Here is a 19,866-nt window from a genome sequence, read left to right on the forward strand (position 1 = left end):
ATTCTCATTGAGATAATCCAGAATAACATCCCTCAGAAACCCTTCAAATATTTTACCAACAATAGAGGTTAGACTTACTGGCCTATAATTTCCAGGTTCACTTTTAGAGCCCTTTTTGAATATTGGCACCACATTTGCTATGCGCCAGTCCTGCGGAACAGACCCTGTCGCTATAGAGTCCCTAAAAATAAGAAATAATGGTTTATCTATTACATTACTTAGTTCTCTTAGTACTCGTGGGTGTATGCCATCCGGACCCGGAGATTTATCTATTTTAATCTTATTTAGCCGGTTCCGCACCTCTTCTTGGGTTAGATTGGTGACCCTTAATATAGGGTTTTCATTGTTTCTTGGGATTTCACCTAGCATTTCATTTTCCACCGTGAATACCGTGGAGAAGAAGGTGTTTAATATGTTAGCTTTTTCCTCGTCATCTACAACCATTCTTTCCTCACTATTTTTTAAGGGGCCTACATTTTCAGTTTTTATTCTTTTACTATTGATATAGTTGAAGAACAGTTTGGGATTAGTTTTACTCTCCTTAGCAATGTGCTTCTCTGTTTCCTTTTTGGCAGCTTTAATTAGTTTTTTAGATAAAGTATTTTTCTCCCTATAGTTTTTTAGAGCTTCAATGGTGCCATCCTGCTTTAGTAGTGCAAATGCTTTCTTTTTACTATTAATTGCCTGTCTTACTTCTTTGTTTAGCCACATTGGGTTTTTCCTATTTCTAGTCCTTTTATTCCCACAAGGTATAAACCGCTTACACTGCCTATTTAGGATGTTCTTAAACATTTCCCATTTATTATCTGTATTCTCATTTCTGAGGATATTGTCCCAGTCTACCAGATTAAGGGCATCTCTAAGCTGTTCAAACTTTGCCTTCCTAAAGTTCAATGTTTTTGTGACTCCCTGACAAGTCCCCCTAGTGAAAGACAGGTGAAACTGCACAATATTGTGGTCGCTATTTCCTAAATGCCCAACCACCTGCAGATTTGTTATTCTGTCAGGTCTATTAGATAGTATTAGGTCTAAAAGTGCTGCTCCTCTGGTTGGATTCTGCACCAATTGTGAAAGATAATTTTTCTTGGTTATTAGCAGAAACCTGTTGCCTTTATGGGTTTCACAGGTTTCTGTTTCCCAGTTAATATCCGGGTAGTTAAAGTCCCCCATAACCAGGACCTCATTATGGGTTGCAGCTTCATCTATCTGCTTTAGAAGTAGACTTTCCATGGTTTCTGTTATATTTGGGGGTTTGTAACAGACCCCAATGAGAATTTTGTTACCATTTTTCCCTCCATGAATTTCAACCCATATGGACTCGACATCCTCATTCCCTTCGCTAATATCCTCCCTTAAAGTGGACTTTAGACAAGACTTTACATAGAGACAAACCCCTCCTCCTCTCCGATTTTTACGATCCTTTCTAAACAGACTGTAACCCTGTAAGTTAACTGCCCAGTCATAGCTTTCATCTAACCATGTCTCGGTTATTCCCACTATGTCAAAGTTACCTGTAGATATTTCTGCTTCTAGTTCTTCCATCTTGTTTGTCAGGCTTCTGGCGTTTGCGAGCATGCAGTTCAGAGGATTTTGTTTTGTTCCAATCTCCTCACTGTGGATTGTTTTAGAAATGTTCTTACCTCCCTTCTGAGTATGTTTTCCTGGGTCGTCTTTGTTCGAGTCTAATGTTTTTCTTCCCGTCCCCTCTTCTTCTAGTTTAACGCCCTCCTGATGAGTGTAGCGAGTCTTCTGGCGAATGTGTGTTTCCCAGGTTTGTTGAGGTGTAGTCCGTCTCTGGCGAGGAGTCCATCGTACAAGTAATTCACACCGTGGTCCAGGAATCCGAATCCTTGTTGTCTGCACCATCGTCTTAGCCAGTTGTTTGCATCAAGGATCCTGTTCCATCTCCTGGTGCCATGCCCGTCTACTGGAAGGATAGAAGAAAAAACTACCTGTGCATCCAGTTCCTTTACTTTCTTCCCCAACTCTTCAAAGTCCTTGCAGATTGTCGGTAGGTCCTTCCTTGCCGTGTCATTGGTGCCAACATGTATCAGAAGAAATGGGTGGACGTCCTTGGAGCTGAAGAGCTTTGGTATCCTATCGGTCACATCCTTGATCATCGCACCTGGAAGGCAGCATACTTCTCTTGCAGTTATGTCCGGTCTGCAGATGGCTGCTTCTGTGCCTCTCAGTAGTGAGTCTCCCACCACCACCACTCTTCGTTGCTTCTTGGCTGTACTTTTTGCTGTCACTTGTTGCTGTGTGCCCTTTTCTTTTTTGCTTGCTGGTATTGCTTCATTCTTGGGTGTGCCATCTTCATCCTCTACAAAGATTTGATATCGGTTCTTCAGTTGTGTGGTTGGTGATTTCTCCATGGTCTTCTTGCTTCTTTTGGTCACATGCTTCCACTCATCTGCTTTTGGAGGTTCTCTGACACTTTTTGCACCTTCTGTGACCAGTAGAGATGCTTCTGTTCTGTCTAGAAAGTCTTCATTCTCTTTGATGAGTTTCAAAGTTGCTATTCTTTCTTCCAGACCCCGCACCTTTTCTTCTAAAAGGGCCACTAGTCTACACTTCTGACAGGTGAAATTGGATTCTTCTTCTGGTCGATCTGTGAACATGTAGCACATGCTGCAGCTCACCATGTAGGTTGTCACATCTGCCATGTTACTCCTAGATCCTGCTGACTTGCTGTGTGTTTTCCTTCTTGTGTAATCTACTCAGCCAAGCTCTCTTGCAATAATGTCCTACAGGCAAAAATTCTTACGGCGCGCGGTTTGGTGATGCTTTCGAAGCAGCTGGTCCCGGCTGTACCCAACGATCTTCTAGCTTAGGGAGACTTCGCTTCTCCCAGAAGGCACCTGGAATATGCAAATTAGCCTCCTGAAGCTTGAATCCCTGGTTTGGTGATGCTTTCGAAGCAGCTGGTCCCGGCTGTACCCAACGATCTTCTAGCTTAGGGAGACTTCGCTTCTCCCAGAAGGCACCTGGAATATGCAAATTAGCCTCCTGAAGCTTGAATCCCTGGTTTGGTGATGCTTTCGAAGCAGCTGGTCCCGGCTGTACCCAACGATCTTCTAGCTTAGGGAGACTTCGCTTCTCCCAGAAGGCACCTGGAATATGCAAATTAGCCTCCTGAAGCTTGAATCCCTGGTTTGGTGATGCTTTCGAAGCAGCTGGTCCCGGCTGTACCCAACGATCTTCTAGCTTAGGGAGACTTCGCTTCTCCCAGAAGGCACCTGGAATATGCAAATTAGCCTCCTGAAGCTTGAATCCCTGGTTTGGTGATGCTTTCGAAGCAGCTGGTCCCGGCTGTACCCAACGATCTTCTAGCTTAGGGAGACATCACTTCTCCCAGAAGGCACCTGGAATATGCAAATTAGCCTCCTGAAGCTTGAATCCCTGGTTTGGTGATGCTTTCGAAGCAGCTGGTCCCGGCTGTACCCAACGATCTTCTAGCTTAGGGAGACTTCGCTTCTCCCAGAAGGCACCTGGAATATGCAAATTAGCCTCCTGAAGCTTGAATCCCTGGTTTGGTGATGCTTTCGAAGCAGCTGGTCCCGGCTGTACCCAACGATCTTCTAGCTTAGGGAGACTTCGCTTCTCCCAGAAGGCACCTGGAATATGCAAATTAGCCTCCTGAAGCTTGAATCCCTGGTTTGGTGATGCTTTCGAAGCAGCTGGTCCCGGCTGTACCCAACGATCTTCTAGCTTAGGGAGACTTCGCTTCTCCCAGAAGGCACCTGGAATATGCAAATTAGCCTCCTGAAGCTTGAATCCCTGGTTTGGTGATGCTTTCGAAGCAGCTGGTCCCGGCTGTACCCAACGATCTTCTAGCTTAGGGAGACTTCACTTCTCCCAGAAGGCACCTGGAATATGCAAATTAGCCTCCTGAAGCTTGAATCCCTGGTTTGGTGATGCTTTCGAAGCAGCTGGTCCCGGCTGTACCCAACGATCTTCTAGCTTAGGGAGACTTCGCTTCTCCCAGAAGGCACCTGGAATATGCAAATTAGCCTCCTGAAGCTTGAATCCCTGGTTTGGTGATGCTTTCGAAGCAGCTGGTCCCGGCTGTACCCAACGATCTTCTAGCTTAGGGAGACTTCGCTTCTCCCAGAAGGCACCTGGAATATGCAAATTAGCCTCCTGAAGCTTGAATCCCTGGTTTGGTGATGCTTTCGAAGCAGCTGGTCCCGGCTGTACCCAACGATCTTCTAGCTTAGGGAGACTTCGCTTCTCCCAGAAGGCACCTGGAATATGCAAATTAGCCTCCTGAAGCTTGAATCCCTGGTTTGGTGATGCTTTCGAAGCAGCTGGTCCCGGCTGTACCCAACGATCTTCTAGCTTAGGGAGACTTCGCTTCTCCCAGAAGGCACCTGGAATATGCAAATTAGCCTCCTGAAGCTTGAATCCCTGGTTTGGTGATGCTTTCGAAGCAGCTGGTCCCGGCTGTACCCAACGATCTTCTAGCTTAGGGAGACTTCGCTTCTCCCAGAAGGCACCTGGAATATGCAAATTAGCCTCCTGAAGCTTGAATCCCTGGTTTGGTGATGCTTTCGAAGCAGCTGGTCCCGGCTGTACCCAACGATCTTCTAGCTTAGGGAGACTTCACTTCTCCCAGAAGGCACCTGGAATATGCAAATTAGCCTCCTGAAGCTTGAATCCCTGGTTTGGTGATGCTTTCGAAGCAGCTGGTCCCGGCTGTACCCAACGATCTTCTAGCTTAGGGAGACTTCGCTTCTCCCAGAAGGCACCTGGAATATGCAAATTAGCCTCCTGAAGCTTGAATCCCTGGTTTGGTGATGCTTTCGAAGCAGCTGGTCCCGGCTGTACCCAACGATCTTCTAGCTTAGGGAGACTTCGCTTCTCCCAGAAGGCACCTGGAATATGCAAATTAGCCTCCTGAAGCTTGAATCCCTGGTTTGGTGATGCTTTCGAAGCAGCTGGTCCCGGCTGTACCCAACGATCTTCTAGCTTAGGGAGACTTCGCTTCTCCCAGAAGGCACCTGGAATATGCAAATTAGCCTCCTGAAGCTTGAATCCCTGGTTTGGTGATGCTTTCGAAGCAGCTGGTCCCGGCTGTACCCAACGATCTTCTAGCTTAGGGAGACTTCACTTCTCCCAGAAGGCACCTGGAATATGCAAATTAGCCTCCTGAAGCTTGAATCCCTGGTTTTGACACATCTGTTTGACACATCTGTCCCCATCTTAGGCCAATAGAAGTGTTGAGACAGCCGGGCCTTAGTTTTGCTGATCCCCAAGTGTCCAGCTAGCGGGATCTCATGGGCAATCCGCAACAACTCACCCCGGAATTGCTGCGGGACGACCAGCTGTCTTTCCCTCAACCACTCCTTTTGTGATTCTCCGGGTACTGTCTCCCGGTATAACCTTCCTCGTTCCCAGAACACCCTCTCCTTATCAGTCACGGAGGTGGGCGTCTCGGCGAGTTGTCTCAAACTCTCTAGGCTCGCATCTGTGTGCAGAGCGGCCTGAAACTCCTGGCTAGGGGAAGCCAAAAGCGACGTCAGGGTCCCTTCCCCACGGGAACCCTCTTGGACCTGCTCTGGGTCCACCTCTGGTTCAGTCACAGTGGGGACTGAGGAGGGTCCGGAAGGCAGACAGTTATCTGCGTTCCGGGCACTCTGACTGCGGGTGACAGCAGCTACGTAGGCTGTCTCCCCGGGGATTTCTACAGGCCCATCAGCCGGCGCTGCTATGGGCTCTACCTCCCCATCCACCCCCAACACTCCAGGGGCTGGGCTACTTATGGGCCAGTTACCTTCCTCGGTGGCACTGGTCACTTTCATGGCGTCACCTTCCTCACGGTTCCCATGCATCTCCCCATTTCCTGTAGCACCGACACTTGCCCCTGTTAGGGGTTCCTCAGCCGTCTCACTCCGCAGAGCGACGTGGCTGGGCACGCCTGTACCTATGGACACATTAACCTTCACAGAAAAATCATTATCAGGTTCAGCTGGCACAGGTACAACATTTTCACCATCAATCCTAGGGAAAAAATCATTAGTAGATGCATCAACACAAGATAAAGCATGGTCAGGTAACACATGCGATTTCCCATCATCATCATCATCAGGGTTAACTTTACCCTCATTAGTAGATTGGGGAGGGGTGTCAGGAACGTAGTATGCATACATCCTCCCCAAATCAGTCCCAACAAAACATCAGTGGGCAAATTATCCGACAGCCCCACTTCCTTCACCCCGCTCCCAGCACCCCAATCAATAAAAACCCGGGCCATCGGTAAGGGACAGCTGATGCCCCCAATCCCAGTGACAGTTAGGGTTTTCCCCGGAATGATTTCTTCAGGGGTCGCCAGTTCGGGTCGGATGAGGGTTCGTTCAGCCCCGGTGTCCTTGAGGCCTGTAGCAACATGGCCCCCCACAGTGACGGGCTGTACGTTGTCACACACCCTCCCAACCACACCACCCACCAAAAGAACTGCTGCATTAGGCCCTGGAGCCTTGGCTTGGGTGTTCTTCTGCTTGGCTGGGCAGTAGGTACTGATATGACCAGTCTGACGGCAGGTGTAACACGTGCGAGGTTCGGTGGTCGGTCTGGTGCTGTTGGCCACGGGGCCAGGACCTCGGGTGTGCTGGCTGGCAGGGGTACTGGCGTTGGTTGCAGGCTTACCCCCTCTCCAGCTGGTGGTGACTGGCTTCCGCACTTCCGATCTACGGTTGGCCTCATAGGCATCGGCAATCTGCGCTGCTTTCGTCACGTCTTTGGGTTCTCTGTCCATCACGAACTGTCGCACCTCAGCTGGGCAAAGATGAAAGAACTGGTCTTTGATCATCAGGGCTCGCAGCTGCGCAAAGGTGGTCACTGACAGTCCTTGGGTCCACTGGTCAAAGTGGGTCCCCAGTCCATGCACCACATCACTGTAACTGTCGTGTGGGCCACGTTGGAGGGTCCGGAACTTTCTACGGTACACCTCGGGTGTAAGCTGGTACTTGGCTATCAGAGCCTTTTTGATGGCCTCATAGTCACCATCTTGTTCTTGAGGGAGGGCAGCAAATGCCTCCAGAGCTTTACCTCTCAGCCCTGGTGTCAGGTATCGTGCCCATTCATCTGTAGGCAGCTGGTACTGCCTGCAGGCTTTCTCAAAGGCCCGCAGAAAAGTGTCCAAATCTCCGTCCTTCTCCATAACAGGAAAGTGATCAGGCCGGGGCTTCGGTGTCTGAGCGCTGCTAGGCTCACGGTTGGTCTGAGACAACCCCTGCATTTGCAGTCGGGCTAACTGCAGCTGGTACTCCCGCTCAGCTTGCCGCTCGGCTCGCTGGGCCTGTGCCTCTCTCTCAGCTCGGGCCTCTCTCTCAGCTCGGGCCTCTCTCTCGACTTGCTGGGCCTGGGCCTCCTGCCGGTATTGCTGAATCAGCTGCCGACGTCCCTCATGGTCGTCAATGGGGAATTCTTTCAAGGCCGCCTGCAGGTGGGAGTCCAATTCGCCCGGATTGCTAACAGGGCCAGCATTCAGTGGTTGGACCTCTGCTGCAGCACCATGTTCGCTTGTGCTGGCTTCTGCGGCCTCTGAGCTCTGAGATTGGTCTCGAGCGGCTTCCCATTGCACCAGATCTGCGACCAGTTGGGCTTTGTTTTTGCTTGCAGAGTCAATGTGCTGTGACTTGCATAAGGCGACAAGGGTGTCTCTGGTCTGCTGCTCATAGAAGGTTTCTCCCAGCACAACCATGGTTGCCAAATAAAAGATAGGATAGAAAAACGAAGAGAAAGGGAGGGATAATTACCAGTACGCAATTGTCTCACAACTAAAAAGCACTGAGTTCGTTCTCCAAACTTATTTGCGCAGAGTCCTCGCAAGAACTTTCTGCAAGTTTTTAGTGAGAGGAATGATTACTCAAACCAAATCACTAATGCTCTAAGATATCCCACCGCCTTGCCACCAATTGTCACGATTCCCCTGACCGCTGTCACCACTGGGTCAGGATTCACACCGTGACCGTCACCCCTACGTCACGGATCAGGGTGACTTTAGGCCAACAGACGGCTATCACATGTGCAGGGGGGCTTATCTTAGTTATCCCTCCACTGCTACAATGTGATGAAAAACCACACACAAGGCTATTGACCTCTTAGTTTACAGCAGGGGCTTATTCTAGGTATCCCACTGCTTTTCTATATACCACGAACTGCAGGGATTTATGTATATCCCGCTTACAGTTCCACTTAACACTTGCAGCTCTCTGGCGCCCCCCTTACTCTCAGGTCAGATTAGGTACTGCACCCTGGGTAATTAGTCGCCAGAAAGGCTGCCTGCTATGTACTGGCTATTGGGCACGCTGCAGCGACGCGATAACTACTCCCACACAGGCAGGAACAATAATTATCAAACCCGCAGTTGCTTCAGCATAATCCAACCGTCAGCACACTTTCGCTGCCACCAGCTTCGATTAAACGGGTCCGAAGCTAACCCAACACAACAGTAACAGTAGCGTATTTTCCCTTCAAGAGACTTAGGGTACGGTTTAGAACAGGAGAACGAACTAATATATAATAGTATATCCCATTCAAAATAACTAGGCAGTGCGTTATTAAAAAATAGTTTATAAAGATGTTATACATGAGACAATTGCAAATATGTACAAGGGTAATTATAACATAAAGGGAATAAATGAGAAAAGATAACACTCACATATTAAAAGCATTGCAGGCATCCAGGCTAGTGCAGTTTCCATACATCCCAGTCCATGGGATGTACCAGCTCTTCCAGGACAATAGGACAAAGCAGTCCAGAAGGAGAAATCAGCAAAAAGTGACTCCTCAGAGCCTGCCAGACACTTAAAACATTAAGGCTGTGACATCACAGAAAGGCTGGCTTATCCAGACCCTCCTCTCTCTACATTCTGCCTAAACTTTAAACTATTCTCTCTAATTTCTATAACTTCACTACAAAACATGACAGAGTCATACCAAACCCATAATTCATCTCGGATTAACGTGAGCATTCTAATGAGATCAAATATGTCCTATCTGGGATACATATTTACAGAGAAAACCCTACTTCTTTACCAGATGGAGTTAGAAACCCGAGTGTCATGAGATGTGTAGCTACACCGAGTGGGACTACGAATATATATTTTCGTATTTCTAGCTTAAATCGTTTGCCTAATATCTAACAAAAACTAAACAAAGAATCTTTCATGGATTTTTGGAGCCATTTTTCCTGTTCTAGCTGGACAAGAGCTTACACAGGAAATGCCAGTCGTAAATTCCTTTCGGCCATAAAACTTCTAACCCCCACACTCTCTGAGAAGGAAAGCCAGGAATTTGCAGCTACAACTGTTACTCCAAGAAGGGGGCTTAGCCCACTCAGGCTAGCAAGAGACCTACTTATGATATTTCATACCATATCGTGACAACAGCAGATACAGAGGATACAGGGGATACCGCAGATACAGAGGATACAGCAGATACAGAGGATACAGCGGATACAGAGGATACAGCAGATAGAGAGGATACAGAGGATACAGAGGATACAGCGGATACAGGGGATACAGAGGATACAGGGGATACAGAGGATACAGGGGATACAGTGGATACAGCAGATACAGGGGATACAGCAGATACAGAGGATACAGCAGATACAGAGGATACAGGGGATACAGTGGACACAGCAGATACAGGGGATACAGCAGATACAGAGGATACAGAGGATACAGGGGATACAGCGGATACAGCAGATACAGGGGATACATGAGATACAGCAGATACAGAGGATACCGCAGATGCAGAGGATACAGCAGATACAGAGGATACAGCAGATACAGAGGATACAGAGGATACAGGGGATACAGCAAATACAGAGGATACAGGGGATACAGAGGATACAGGGGATAGAGCGGATACAGCAGATACAGGGGGGATACATGAGATACAGCAGATACAGAGGATACAGGGGATACAGCAGATACAGAGGATACAGCGGATACAGCAGATACAGGGGATACAGCAGATACAGAGGATACAGAGGATACAGCAGATACAGAGGATACAGAGGATACAGCAGATACAGAGGATACAGCGGATACAGAGGATACAGGGGATACAGGGGATACAGAGGATACAGGGGATACAGAGGATAAAGGGGATACAACGGATACAGAGGATACAGGGGATACAGAGGATACAGGGGATACAGCAGATACAGAGGATACAGGGGATACAGAGGATACAGCAGATACAGAGGATACAGGGGATACAGTAGATACAGAGGATACAGCAGATACAGAGGATACAGGGGATACAGAGGATACAGGGGATACAGCAGATACAGAGGATACAGGGGATTCAGAGGATACAGGGGATACAGCAGATACAGAGGATACAAAGGATACAGCAGATACAGAGGATATAGGGGATACAGAGGATACAGGGGATACAGAGGATACAGCAGATACAGAGGATACAGCGGATACAGAGAATACAGAGGATACAGGGGATACAGAGGATACTGCAGATACAGAGGATACAGCGGATACAGATGATACAGGGGATACAGAGGATACAGAGGATACAGGGGATACAGTGGATACAGCAGATACAGGGGATACAGAGGATACAGCAGATACAGAGGATACAGCGGATACAGAGGATACAGAGGATACAGCGGATACAGAGGATACATGAGATACAGCAGATACAGAGGATACAGGGGATACAGCAGATACAGAGGATACTGCAGATACAGAGAATACAGCGGATACAGCAGATACAGGGGATACATGAGATACAGCAGATACAGAGGATACCGCAGATGCAGAGGATACAGGGGATACAGCAGATACAGAGGATACAGGGGATACAGGGGATACAGAGGATACAGAGGATACCGCAGATACTGAGGATACAGAAGATACAGAGGATACAGAGGATACAGGGGATACAGGGGATACAGGGGATACAGCAGATACAGAGGATACAGGGGATACAGAGGATACAGCAGATACAGAGGATACAGCAGATACAGAGGATACAGAGGATACAGGGGATACAGAGGATACAGAGGATACCGCAGATACTGAGGATACAGAAGATACAGAGGATACAGAGGATACAGGGGATACAGAGGATACAGGGGATACAGCAGATACAGCAGATACAGGGGATACATGAGATACAGCAGATACAGAGGATACCGCAGATACAGAGGATACAGGGGATACAGCAGATACAGAGGATACAGGGGATACAGAGGATACAGCAGATACAGAGGATACAGAGGATACAGGGGATACAGAGGATACAGGGGATACAGAGGATACAGCGGATACATATGATACAGGGGATACAGAGGATACAGCGGATACAGAGGATACAGGGGATACAGTGGATACAGCAGATACAGGGGATACATGAGATACAGCAGATACAGAGGATACAGGGGATACAGGGGATACAGCAGATACAGAGGATACAGAGGATACAGGGGATACAGAGGATACAGGGGATACAGAGGATACAGCGGATACATATGATACAGGGGATACAGAGGATACAGCAGATACAGAGGATACAGAGGATACAGGGGATACAGAGGATACAGGGGATACAGAGGATACAGCGGATACATATGATACAGGGGATACAGAGGATACAGCGGATACAGAGGATACAGGGGATACAGTGGATACAGCAGATACAGGGGATACATGAGATACAGCAGATACAGAGGATACAGCGGATACAGGGGATACAGAGGATACAGCGGATACAGAGGATACAGAGGATACAGAGGATACAGTGGATACAGGGGATACAGCAGATACAGAGGATACAGGGGATACAGCAGATACAGAGGATACAGAGGATACAGAGGATACAGTGGATACAGCAGATACAGGGGATACATGAGATACAGCAGATACAGAGGATACAGCAGATACAGAGGATACAGAGGATACAGCAGATACAGAGGATACAGCAGATACAGAGGATACAGTGGATACAGGGGATACAGCAGATACAGAGGATACAGGGGATACAGCAGATACAGAGGATACAGAGGATACAGAGGATACAGTGGATACAGCAGATACAGGGGATACATGAGATACAGCAGATACAGAGGATACAGCAGATACAGAGGATACAGAGGATACAGCAGATACAGAGGATACAGCAGATACAGAGGATACAGTGGATACAGGGGATACAGCAGATACAGAGGATACAGGGGATACAGAGGATACAGCAGATACAGAGGATACAGCGGATACAGGGGATACAGGGGATACAGCAGATACAGAGGATACAGGGGATACAGCAGATACAGAGGATATAGAGGATACAGCAGATACAGAGGATACAGGGGATACAGAGGATACAGCAGATACAGAGGATACAGCAGATACAGAGGATACAGGGGATACAGCGGATACAGCAGATACAGAGGATACAGCAGATACAGAGGATACAGGGGATACAGCAGATACAGAGGATATAGAGGATACAGCAGATACAGAGGATACAGGGGATACAGAGGATACAGCAGATACAGAGGATACAGCGGATACAGGGGATACAGGGGATACAGCAGATACAGAGGATACAGGGGATACAGAGGATACAGCAGATACAGAGGATATAGAGGATACAGCAGATACAGAGGATACAGAGGATACAGCAGATACAGGGGATACAGGGGATACAGCAGATACAGAGGATACAGCAGATACAGAGGATACAGCAGATACAGAGGATACAGCAGATACAGAGGATACAGGGGATACAGCAGATACAGAGGATACCGCAGATACAGAGGATACAGGGGATACAGCAGATACAGAGGATACAGGGGATACAGAGGATACAGCAGATACAGAGGATACAGGGGATACAGCAGATACAGAGGATATAGAGGATACAGCAGATACAGAGGATACAGGGGATACAGAGGATACAGCAGATACAGAGGATACAGCGGATACAGGGGATACAGGGGATACAGCAGATACAGAGGATACAGGGGATACAGCAGATACAGAGGATATAGAGGATACAGCAGATACAGAGGATACAGGGGATACAGCAGATACAGAGGATATAGAGGATACAGCAGATACAGAGGATACAGAGGATACAGCAGATACAGGGGATACAGGGGATACAGCAGATACAGAGGATATAGAGGATACAGCAGATACAGAGGATACAGGGGATACAGAGGATACAGCAGATACAGAGGATACAGCGGATACAGGGGATACAGGGGATACAGCAGATACAGAGGATACAGGGGATACAGAGGATACAGCAGATACAGAGGATATAGAGGATACAGCAGATACAGAGGATACAGAGGATACAGCAGATACAGAGGATATAGAGGATACAGCAGATACAGAGGATACAGGGGATACAGCAGATACAGAGGATATAGAGGATACAGCAGATACAGAGGATACAGGGGATACAGAGGATACAGCAGATACAGAGGATACAGAGGATACAGCAGATACAGAGGATACAGAGGATACAGGGGATACAGAGGATACAGCGGATACAGAGGATACAGAGGATACAGAGGATACAGTGGATACAGCAGATACAGGGGATACATGAGATACAGCAGATACAGAGGATACAGCAGATACAGAGGATACAGAGGATACAGCAGATACAGAGGATACAGCAGATACAGAGGATACAGTGGATACAGGGGATACAGCAGATACAGAGGATACAGGGGATACAGAGGATACAGCAGATACAGAGGATACAGCGGATACAGGGGATACAGGGGATACAGCAGATACAGAGGATACAGGGGATACAGAGGATACAGCAGATACAGAGGATACAGGGGATACAGCAGATACAGAGGATATAGAGGATACAGCAGATACAGAGGATACAGGGGATACAGAGGATACAGCAGATACAGAGGATACAGCGGATACAGGGGATACAGGGGATACAGCAGATACAGAGGATACAGGGGATACAGAGGATACAGCAGATACAGAGGATATAGAGGATACAGCAGATACAGAGGATACAGAGGATACAGCAGATACAGGGGATACAGGGGATACAGCAGATACAGAGGATACAGCAGATACAGAGGATACAGCAGATACAGAGGATACAGCAGATACAGAGGATACAGGGGATACAGCAGATACAGAGGATACCGCAGATACAGAGGATACAGGGGATACAGCAGATACAGAGGATACAGCAGATACAGAGGATACAGCGGATACAGGGGATACAGAGGATACAGCAGATACAGAGGATACAGGGGATACAGCAGATACAGAGGATATAGAGGATACAGCAGATACAGAGGATACAGGGGATACAGAGGATACAGCAGATACAGAGGATACAGCGGATACAGGGGATACAGGGGATACAGCAGATACAGAGGATACAGGGGATACAGAGGATACAGCAGATACAGAGGATACAGGGGATACAGCAGATACAGAGGATATAGAGGATACAGCAGATACAGAGGATACAGAGGATACAGCAGATACAGGGGATACAGGGGATACAGCAGATACAGAGGATATAGAGGATACAGCAGATACAGAGGATACAGGGGATACAGAGGATACAGCAGATACAGAGGATACAGCGGATACAGGGGATACAGGGGATACAGCAGATACAGAGGATACAGGGGATACAGAGGATACAGCAGATACAGAGGATATAGAGGATACAGCAGATACAGAGGATACAGAGGATACAGCAGATACAGAGGATATAGAGGATACAGCAGATACAGAGGATACAGGGGATACAGCAGATACAGAGGATATAGAGGATACAGCAGATACAGAGGATACAGGGGATACAGAGGATACAGCAGATACAGAGGATATAGAGGATACAGCAGATACAGAGGATACAGAGGATACAGCAGATACAGAGGATACAGAGGATACAGCAGATACAGAGGATACAGGGGATACAGCAGATACAGAGGATATAGAGGATACAGCAGATACAGAGGATACAGGGGATACAGAGGATACAGGGGATACAGCAGATACAGAGGATACAGGGGATACAGAGGATACAGCAGATACAGAGGATATAGAGGATACAGCAGATACAGAGGATACAGAGGATACAGCAGATACAGGGGATACAGGGGATACAGCAGATACAGAGGATACAGCAGATACAGAGGATACAGCAGATACAGAGGATACAGCAGATACAGAGGATACAGGGGATACAGCAGATACAGAGGATACCGCAGATACAGAGGATACAGGGGATACAGCAGATACAGAGGATACAGCAGATACAGAGGATACAGCGGATACAGGGGATACAGAGGATACAGCAGATACAGAGGATACAGGGGATACAGCAGATACAGAGGATATAGAGGATACAGCAGATACAGAGGATACAGGGGATACAGAGGATACAGCAGATACAGAGGATACAGCGGATACAGGGGATACAGGGGATACAGCAGATACAGAGGATACAGGGGATACAGAGGATACAGCAGATACAGAGGATACAGGGGATACAGCAGATACAGAGGATATAGAGGATACAGCAGATACAGAGGATACAGAGGATACAGCAGATACAGGGGATACAGGGGATACAGCAGATACAGAGGATACAGCAGATACAGAGGATACAGCAGATACAGAGGATACAGGGGATACAGCAGATACAGAGGATACAGCAGATACAGAGGATACAGGGGATACAGCAGATACAGAGGATACCGCAGATACAGAGGATACAGGGGATACAGCAGATACAGAGGATACAGCAGATACAGAGGATACAGGGGATACAGCAGATACAGAGGATACCGCAGATACAGAGGATACAGGGGATACAGCAGATACAGAGGATACAGCAGATACAGAGGATACAGGGGATACAGCAGATACAGAGGATACCGCAGATACAGAGGATACAGGGGATACAGCAGATACAGAGGATACACAAGATACAGAGGATACAGCAGATGCAGCAGATACAGCCAGGGCCGCCATCAGGGCATTACTGCCCTTACTGGCGTATAGGGCCCATAGCTGCCCCCTCTCTTCTGCTCAATGGGCCCCAGCGGTAAGATCCTGCTGGCTCAGTAACTGCCTGTGCATCCTCAGACGCACGGGCAGTTAAAATTTGTTGCCACGCCAGAGAATCCTCCTCCAACAATTAATGTAATGTAAAGGACACAGAATAGACATATAATTGACAATATTATATACCGTATTTTTCGGACTATAAGACGCACCAAACCATAAGACGCACCCCAAATTTGGGGTGAAAATTGCAGAAAAAAAGATTTTTTATAAGATGGGGGTCTGTCTTATTGTCCGAATTTAAGGTATCTTACCTTAGGGCTGGCGGTGGCAGAACAAGGTCACAGGAGGCATGTCCCTTCCTGCCTAGGTGGGCGACGCCATGGCCTGGTGTCCATGGGGGGGGGGGTTGTGGCAGTGTTGTGGCGGCGGCAGAGGTGCGGTCACCTCCTCATTTGAGGACCCGGTATCCAAGGGTTAATCATCGGTTTCTCGGTGGCGGCGGCCATCTTCCTGGGGCCGCGCTTGCACAGATTAATAATAATAATAATCTTTATTTTTATATAGCGCTAACATATTCCGCAGTGCTTTACAGTTTGCACGCTTTATTATCACTGTCCCCGATGGGGCTCACAATCTAGATTCCCTATAAGTATGTCTTTGGAATGTGGGAGGAAACCTGAGTACCCGGAGGAAACCCACGCAAACACAGAGAGAACATACAAACTCTTTGCAGATGTTGTCCTGGGTGGGATTAGAAACCAGGACCCCAGCGCTGCAAGGCTGCAGTGCTAACCACTGCACCACCGTGCTGCCCATATTGAGTGCTCTGCTTCCCGGGGCTTCAGGAAAATGGCCATGGTAGGCCACGCGTGCGCAGACGGAGATGGCAGCGGCCATTTTCCCGAAGCCGAGATCTCAATCTGCGAACTCGGCTTCAGGAAAATGGCCGCCATGATCTCAATCTGCACATGCGCGGCCTCCCGCTGCCATTTTCCTGAAGCCCCGGAAGCAGAGAACTCAATCTGCGCATGCGCGGCCTCAGGAAGATGGCCGCTGCCACAGAGAAACCGGTGATTACCCCGGCTCTGCTGCTTACCTTGGATCCCAGGCCGCGACGTCACCTCACCTGTGGAAGGGACCCTGCTCACACCATACCGCTCACCGCGCCTCATCATCCCCGCACCTCTGCCGCCGCCACACCACTGCCAGTAAGCCTGCATTCAAACTATAAGACACACACCCCATTTTCCTCACAATTTTTTGGGCAAAAGAGTGCATTTTATAGTCCGAAAAATACGGTAATAAACAATATATAGAGGGAGGTTTCCTTATTGCGTGTGTGAATTATTGCTGTGTTTTATTAGTGATTTGTTTGCTCATCAGTTCATCTTCATGAATCAATGATGAACCTAGAAGCAGGATTGGTGTGCCACTCGGCCAATGTCGTAATCCCAAGCCAAGGAGCGGTTCACACTGCGTCAGCCGAGAGGGAACAGAGCAATCTCAACATGCCGATTACCTCCCTGCCTGTGGTGAGTAATGCACAAAATGTAATGGCTGTTACCATGAAGGATTGTGACCTGGGAGAGGTAATCGACATCAGGGAGAAGGCCCAGGAACTTCCGGACACTGGTCTACCATCACCCTGGTCAGCCCAAGCCCAAATATTGTCCCCCCAGAATACTATTTACCCCTCCAAGAGACCTAGCTGGGGGTCAGCACCCTTGGGTTGGATGCAATGGATACAAGTTCGGTTATCTGAAATGTGTGATGTTTCCCAGGACAAACTGGGGATCAGGGGGAGGATATGAAGGACCCCATTGGAGAAATAGATCTCTGTCCCAGCTAACTAAATAGTCCTCGTCTCGGGGCTTTCCCCATCGGGGAGTTGGCAGGATCTGAAATGAGACCAGCTGGAGATGTCTACTTTGCCGTTGTACGCCAGGGTGGAATGGGGACTCTGGTGCTCATTCACAAGTACGACATGGAATAAACTGGTTGATACAAAATTTTGTTCTCATGAAGGTGAAACCTCTTACATTCGTGTCTGTGCTTAAAGACATGCTGTGGACTACCCTTGATAAGTGGAGAAGGATGATCGGAATCCTATCAAGTCTGGCTTACTAAGATGGGGGAGCAATGTTAGGACACAGAATTTTATCTTAATTAACCAGATGTCTATTTTCAGTAAGCCATGAGGCATAGACTGCTATCTATATGTTGAGTTTTGAATGTATGTGTTTATTTTTTCTTCAGTTAGTCAAGAGTGTGAAATGTTGACTCTTTTTGTAGGTTAAATTGATGTATCTAAATGGATGGAACATTTGGAGAAAGCCAGGAATGGGACCCATGAGTCACCTGGCTCCATGGAGATATTTAGAGAAGCCAGGTTGTGTCCCTCCGGTCACCTGGCCTTGTATCTGAATGGACTGTCATCTTCCTAAGCTTCTCGCTATCTCCTCTCTGTGTGTGCCACACATGGAGGTAGTCGGCCCTGGAAGCTCTGAAGTCACATCTGCTCTTATCCCTGTGAGTCAGCAGAAGGGTGAGACTGTAATGTGCACCATCTTGGGGTATTTTTCTGGGACTGTTCTATGTGTTATCTGCCTGTTTTGTGGTACAATAAAGTATTGCCACACTGTTTTACCCTCACCCTGTGTTGTCTGAGTAGTGTTATGCCCACGGTAAAAGGAGGGCGGGCATTCGGTGGGCTGATCCCTGGTCCATGCAGCTTCCGTTAGCGTACCTGGGCGCCCTCCAACCCCTCCCTGTATCTCCACAGTCATACACACACTCTATATACACACATGTGCTCATACATATATATACATAAACACGGTATATACACACATACGCACTGTATACACATAGGCGCTCATACATATATAGTCATACGCACATTATACACATACACATATGTGCTCATAGATATATACTCATACACACTGTATATACACACATACGCACTGTATACACATTGTGACAGAGTCACTGGTGAAGTGATAGAGGAGAGATACTTGTCACTGCGCATGATGGCATCAGTGATGTAAAACCAGAGTAGTTTCCTCCAGCACACTATGTGTTGGGATCGTTTATTGAAAGCTATATTATGGGCTGGTTTTAATGAATATTCATAGAGCGGGATGGAGAATGTCCGCATATCTCTACCTGCAGTGTCCAGACAGGACCTATGTGATGTCGAGATCATGTGATCAATCACATGATGGAGGAGTCACATGGCCTGAGCTTAAATGGCTGACTACCAAAGCTTTAGGTGTTCAGTGTTTGCCTGTAGAGAGACCGCTCCTGGAAAGTATGTGCTAAATCTGAACCGTGGAAATTTCTGGCTGTGAGTGCGCTGATCAATGCTAGGAAAAGGACTGTATTACTTTTTGTTTCTTTGTTTTTACTGTTTTGCCCAGAGGACCGTGTTTACTTTCCCAAGCTTGGCTTATGCTGTCTACAATAAACCAAGCATTTTCTTAAATAAACAGTGTTATACCTCTGTCTCCAGCCAAGTGAGGTGCTCTACCACAACATACACATATATACTCATACACAGATATACACTGTATATACACACATATGCACTGTATACACATAGGTGCTCATATATATATACTCATACACACTGTATATGCACTGTATATGTATACACATAGGTGCTCATACATATAGACTCACACATATACACACTGTATATAAACACTGTATACATACATGCGCACTGTTTATATTGGGGATCACATCACATAATGTGAACAGGAACAAAGGAAATGTTTTGAACATTTTTAAACTTTATTTTTGTGTCTGT

General features: G+C 47.5%; 1 long non-coding RNA gene across 3 annotated transcripts in view; it reads left to right on the top strand.

Annotated features, from left to right (window-relative positions):
- Positions 1-18,704, top strand: part of LOC138643536 (uncharacterized) — a 56,919-nt gene extending 38,215 nt beyond the window's left edge. For 2 of the 3 annotated variants that reach the window (XR_011314166.1, XR_011314167.1), the window contains exons 2-3: positions 17,436-17,584; positions 18,345-18,704. This is a non-coding gene — a long non-coding RNA (uncharacterized lncRNA). Of the gene's footprint in view, positions 1-17,061; positions 17,585-18,344 lie in introns of those variants that run through there. The other variant, XR_011314165.1, reaches the window with a different exon arrangement.
- The last annotated feature ends 1,162 nt before the right edge of the window (positions 18,705-19,866 follow it).

This window comes from Ranitomeya imitator, chromosome 6, assembly GCF_032444005.1.
Source record: "Ranitomeya imitator isolate aRanImi1 chromosome 6, aRanImi1.pri, whole genome shotgun sequence".
Classification (NCBI taxonomy): domain Eukaryota; kingdom Metazoa; phylum Chordata; class Amphibia; order Anura; family Dendrobatidae; genus Ranitomeya; species Ranitomeya imitator.